Below are 5,851 nucleotides of genomic sequence, written 5' to 3'. Positions count from 1 at the left end.
AGGCAACATACAATCCCACTGCGCAAGAGTTGAAAGCCATCAAGTCTGAAAAGACTTGGATGGAAGTTTGTTTTCCACTGCGCAAGAGTTGAAAGCCACTACGCCGGAGATCCCAAGTTTATATCGTGGATCAGGAATCGGCATCATTCATGTTTTTGATAAATTTGTATGAAAATGATTGATAATGTTTGAAATGTTACAGGTTGAGTGACTACGCCGGAGCTTCCAGGTAGGTAATTGAGAAGCAGGAATTGGCATCTTTGTGGATAATTTTTGTAACGTCCATAATTTTCTTTTTAAATTTATTAAATAACAGCGTACTTTTCTAACGAAATTTGGGCATGACCCGTTTGCAAAACGAGCGGTCCCCTGTTTTTCATAATCAGATATCATTCAAAAATATGCAACCATTAAAAAGACACAACATACACGTCCAAACATACCATGTTTTTACTTACAAAACCATTAAGTTTAAATACGTACTTACTACAAGTTTTCCAAAAGACAATCAAAATAGAAACTAGGTTTAACTACTAGACGTAGACATAAGTGACAAAGTATTAAACATTGACTTTTACAAAATGCGGAACGCTTGACGGGCTTGGGGCGTGTTCGAACCGGGCAAAGCTTGATAGCTAGACATGAGATTTACCTACATGACCACAACATCAAAAACTCATTAGAACAAAAATTACTTTCTTTAACTCAAGAATCTAACTTACGGACTTGAAACAAATGTGACATTCACAACTTGTGCTTTACTACATTCTTTCATTCTTGCACGGTAACGTGTTCCAATGGAACTCCATGCCATTCCTTCTAATCTTACAATAACATTATTCGACCCGTTCAAGAGAAGGGTCTATACACACATCTTTTTCCATTCTTGGTTTGAATTAACACATTTATTGATAAACACATATCTATCGTGAAAACTAAAAATTGTATAAGTAGCGTACCTCGGTCTTGATCCCCTTGTTGCTTCACTTGACTCGAACTTTCTTCCTTAACGCCTACATATAACCATTCATTCTTTTAATTTATGTTTCATACTCATTTACACATATCAATCGATAAAACATCATACAATTTACTCATGCTTCATAAACATATTTAATTCACATAAAGTTTATGGCTTATATGACTAGCATTTTCATTGAGGCATTTTGTCAAACACTTGATGTGCACATTATCAACAAAGCACAAGGTACAAGTATTTATAGCTTAACTCTACTTATTCACCTTCTAAACTAACAAGAATCAGTCAAGTTCATAACTTTCTTTCATCCTACACCATCTTAACTAATTCTTCTATCTCTATGCAAGATCATGTATAAATTTTCATCTAATAGCTTACATGCAAAACATTGGGTTTATGATTTCTTCACAACAATTGGGTAATACACTTAAATCATTCAATCAATCAGAAATCAAGCAGAATTTTCGAACCATTATGAAACCCTAACTCTCACTTGTATATAATTTCCACATAATTTCATTATTGGGTTAAAACCCACTTTCTACAATTCATCCAAAACAGAAAATTCGACTTACCGCTTGTTGTACTAGCTTAGATAGTTAAGGTTTCGAGTTCATGCATGTGATTTGGCCTTGATTTCCCTTTCAATTTTGCTAATTTGCAGAATTTAGGGTTTCCCCCTTGCTTTCCCTTCTTGATCGATCCCAGAGAACACACGTAATGTGTGTTTTTGTTTTTATTAATCCTTATTTACTAGTAATTATAAAACTTCCATCTTTTAACAAGTTTAGTCCCCCTATTTACTTAAATTGCTATTTGTCACATAACCTTCCCTCTATTCAAGTTACTAACATATATACTTTACTAGGTTAAATATAACATGACTAAACATTTTAAATAACATTCATAAATTGCATATTTTTGGGGTGTTACAAATCTACCCCCTTAAAAGAGGTTTCGTCCCCGAAACCTTATTACGTACCAAATAATGTCGGGTAGAGCTTTCTCATTTCATCTTCTGACTCCCATGTAAGGTCCGATCCTTTTCGATGTTGCCATTGCACCAAGACTTGCTTTATAATTTTGTTCCGAAGGTGGGTTACCTTGGAATCTTTGATAGCTATCAGTTTTTCAACATATTTCAATTTTTCGTCCAATTCAATATCATCAAGGGGCACGTATGCCGTCTCATCCGCTAAACACTTTCTCAATTGTGACACATGGAATGTGTCATGTATTCCATCTAAAAGTGGCGGTAATTCCAACCGATATGCTACCTTCCCAACCCGGGCTAAAATCTTGAAAGGTCCAATGTAGCGGGGACCTAGCTTTCCTCTCTTACGGAAACGGATTATACCTTTCCATGGGGAAACCTTTAATAACACATAATCACCTATTTGAAATTCGATAGGTCGCCTCCTTCGATCTGCATAGGCCTTTTGTCGATCTTGAGCCGCTTTTAAACGGGCTCGCACAAGATCGATCTTTTCGTTAGTTTTAGCCACTACCTCATTGGGTGCAATTTCTCTCTGCCCCACCTCTCCCCAACAAATTGGAGTTCTACACTTCCTTCCATACAACAATTCATACGGTGCCATTCGAATGCCGTTATGGTAGCTATTGTTGTATGAAAATTCCACCAACGGTAAGTGGTCATCCCAGCTTCCCCCAAAGTCTATCACACATGCTCGCAGCATGTCGATAAGTGTTTGAATGGTTCGCTCGGACTGGCCATCCGTTTGAGGGTGGTAGGCGGTACTGAAATGTAATTTTGTACCCATACTTTCATGAAAACCTTGCCAATATCGAGATGTGAATCGGGTATCTCGATCCGACACAATAGATACAGGAACTCCGTGTCGTGATATTATCTCGTTAACATAGATCTCCGCCATCTTTTCAGAAGAGAAAGCTTCCCGAATGGGTAAGAAGTGCGCGCTCTTGGTGAGGCGGTCCACGATCACCCATATAGCATCGTGACCTTTCCTTGTCTTAGGAAGCTTGGTCACTAGGTCCATAGTCAATTCTTCCCATTTCCATACCGGAATCTCTAACGGTTGCAACCTCCCGTATGGTTTCTGATGTTCTGCCTTCACTTGCAAACACGTCAAACATTTTGCAACATACTTGACGATATCACGTTTCATACCGGGCCACCAATAACTTTTCTTCAAGTCCAAATACATTTTTGTAGCTCCAGGATGAACCGAGAATCGGGATTTGTGAGCTTCTTCGAGTAATACACCCTTTGCTTCGCTAAACCGAGGTATCCAAATACGACCATACATGGTTTTAATTCCATCGGATCTCTCTTCAAATTTATCCACAAACCCCTTTGTTCTTTCCTTTCTAGAATCTATTCCTCTTAGTGACTTGATTTGGGCTTCCTTAATCATTTCGAGAAATCGAGGTGTAACTACCATCCTCATGGACTTTACTTGAATTGGAGGCGGGTAATCCTTTCGGCTCAGGGCATCAGCCACTACATTAGCTTTGCCCGGATGATAAAGGATCTCACAATCATAATCTTTAAGAAGTTCTAACCACCTTCGTTGCCTCATATTTAAATCTTTTTGCTCGAAAAAGTATTTAAGGCTTTTGTGGTCAGAATAAATTACACTTTTCGTACCGTATAGATAATGCCTCCACATCTTTAAAGCAAACACGACTGCAGCTAACTCCAAGTCATGGGTTGGATAATTACTTTCGTGTGATTTCAATTGCCTAGAAGCATAGGCAATGACTCTACCCCTTTGCATTAAAACACATCCCAACCCTTGGTGTGACGCATCCGTAAACACCACCAAGTCTTCCGTTCCATCAGGTAAGGTTAGTACCGGGGAACTCGACAGCTTTTCTTTCAAGGTTTGAAACGCCCTCTCTTGATCTGCACCCCATGAAAACTTCTCATCCTTCTTGGTTAACTTGGTCAACGGCAAGGCCAATTTAGAAAAGTCTTGGATAAACCTCCTATAATAGCCTGCTAAACCCAAAAAGCTTCTCACTTCACTTGGGTTCTTTGGAGGTACCCATTTCATAACGGCTTCCACCTTTGACGGGTCTACTAAGATACCATCCGCATTAATCACGTGACCGAGAAATTGTACCTCTCTAAGCCAAAAAGCACACTTAGAGAATTTCGCGTACAATTTCTCCTTGCGGAGTACTTCAAGAACTTCACGTAAATGGCATGCATGTTCGGCTTTACTTCGGGAATAAACCAGGATGTCATCGATAAAAACTATAACGAATTTGTCTAACATCGGCCGACAAACTAGATTCATAAGATCCATAAATGCGGCGGGCGCGTTCGTTAATCCAAAGGACATTACTAAGAACTCGTAATGCCCGTATCGCGTTCTAAAAGCCGTCTTCGCCACATCCTCATCTCGCACCCTTAACTGATGGTACCCGGACCGAAAATCTATTTTTGAAAACCAACTTGCCCCTTGTAACTGATCAAAGAGATCATCGATTCGGGGCAACAGGTATCGGTTTTTCACCATCAGCTTATTTAACTCTCGATAATCGATGCACATGCGCATCGAACCATCTTTCTTTTTGACAAAAAGAACAGGCGCTCCCCATGGCGATACACTCGGGCGTATAAATCCCTTGTCGAGCAATTCTTGTATTTGTATCATTAACTCCCGCATTTCAGTTGGGGCCAACCTATAAGGAGCCTTGGCTACGGGTTGGGCATCGGGATACAATTCAATCTTAAAATCCACTTCCCGTTCTGGTGGAAGCCCCGGCAAATCTTCCGGAAAAACATCAAGAAACTCGTTCACGACTTCAACCTCTTCTATCTTAGGGGTATTCTGCTTAGTATCCACCACGTAGGCTAGGAATGCCTTGCTTCCATTTCGTACATACTTGTATGCTTGAACTATAGAACAAAGCTTCGAATTAATATTCCTTTCCCCTTGTATGCTTACTCGTTTTCCTCCCGGTGTTAGCACATGAATCACCTTCTTCTCACATTGAATTTCGGCATGATGCTTAGCTAGCCAATCCATGCCAACTATAACCTTAAATTCCCCCAATACCATGGGAATAAGGTCAATAGCAAACTTCTTGTCTTCAATGATAATTTCGCAGTTTCTACAAACTTCGTGCAATAAATAACTTTTACTATCGGCTATCTATACTTCTAAAGGCACATGCATTCTTTCGATTCTAAAAGAGGGGTGGGACACTAATTCGCTTGATACAAACGATCTACTGGCTCCAGTATCAAATAACACGTACGTAGGCATCAAGTTCAATGAGAATATACCTGATACAACATTTGGGAGGTCCTTTGCTTCTTCAGTCGTGATCTGAAACATCCTCCCCTTAGCTCTTGGGGCTTCCTCCCTTCTTACTTCCTTATCAGTTTTATGTTGAAGATTGGGACACTCTGCCTTAATATGACCCGGTTGGAAACAGTTGTAGCACGTTCTGGAAGGATTAGGACACCTATAGTATGGGTGTCCCTCTTGACCACAATTGTAACAGCCCTTCTTCCCTTTCAAACACTCCCCCGTGTGTAACTTTCCGCACGTTTTGCATTTCGGAATACTACCCTTCGCCTTATCCTTCTTGCTTTGATCTTGAAATTTTGGTTTCTTTGAAGGGCTCGAGCTGGAAACATTCTCAGACACTCTCTTTTCGCCTCTTTCTGCCTGTCTTCTTATTTCAATCTCCCTATCTCGGGCCAAGTCAATGAGCTCATTCAAAGTTTCACATTTAGCGGGAATTATGAACTCCCGATATTCAGCCTTCAACATACCGTAATAACGGTTTATCTTCATTCTTTCCGTTCCTGCTATATCTTTACAGAATTTCAGCTTGTCAAGGAAAACGATGGTGATTTCATCAATGGTTTCA

The 5,851-nt window shown here is 39.9% G+C and overlaps 1 long non-coding RNA gene across 1 annotated transcript; it reads right to left on the bottom strand.

Annotated features, from left to right (window-relative positions):
* Positions 1–555: 555 nt before the first annotated feature.
* LOC110897171 lies at positions 556–1,668 on the bottom strand. The gene is made up of 3 exons (XR_002568506.2): positions 1,555–1,668; positions 960–1,013; positions 556–652 (listed from the first exon to the last, which is right to left on the bottom strand). It is a non-coding gene; the product is annotated as an uncharacterized LOC110897171 (long non-coding RNA).
* Between the last annotated feature and the right edge of the window lie 4,183 nt (positions 1,669–5,851).

The sequence above is a fragment of the Helianthus annuus genome, unplaced genomic scaffold, assembly GCF_002127325.2.
Source record: "Helianthus annuus cultivar XRQ/B unplaced genomic scaffold, HanXRQr2.0-SUNRISE HanXRQChr00c131, whole genome shotgun sequence".
NCBI classification, from domain to species: domain Eukaryota; kingdom Viridiplantae; phylum Streptophyta; class Magnoliopsida; order Asterales; family Asteraceae; genus Helianthus; species Helianthus annuus.
Note: the sequence above shows the minus strand (reverse complement) of the source record. Positions and strands in the feature narration are given on the sequence as shown.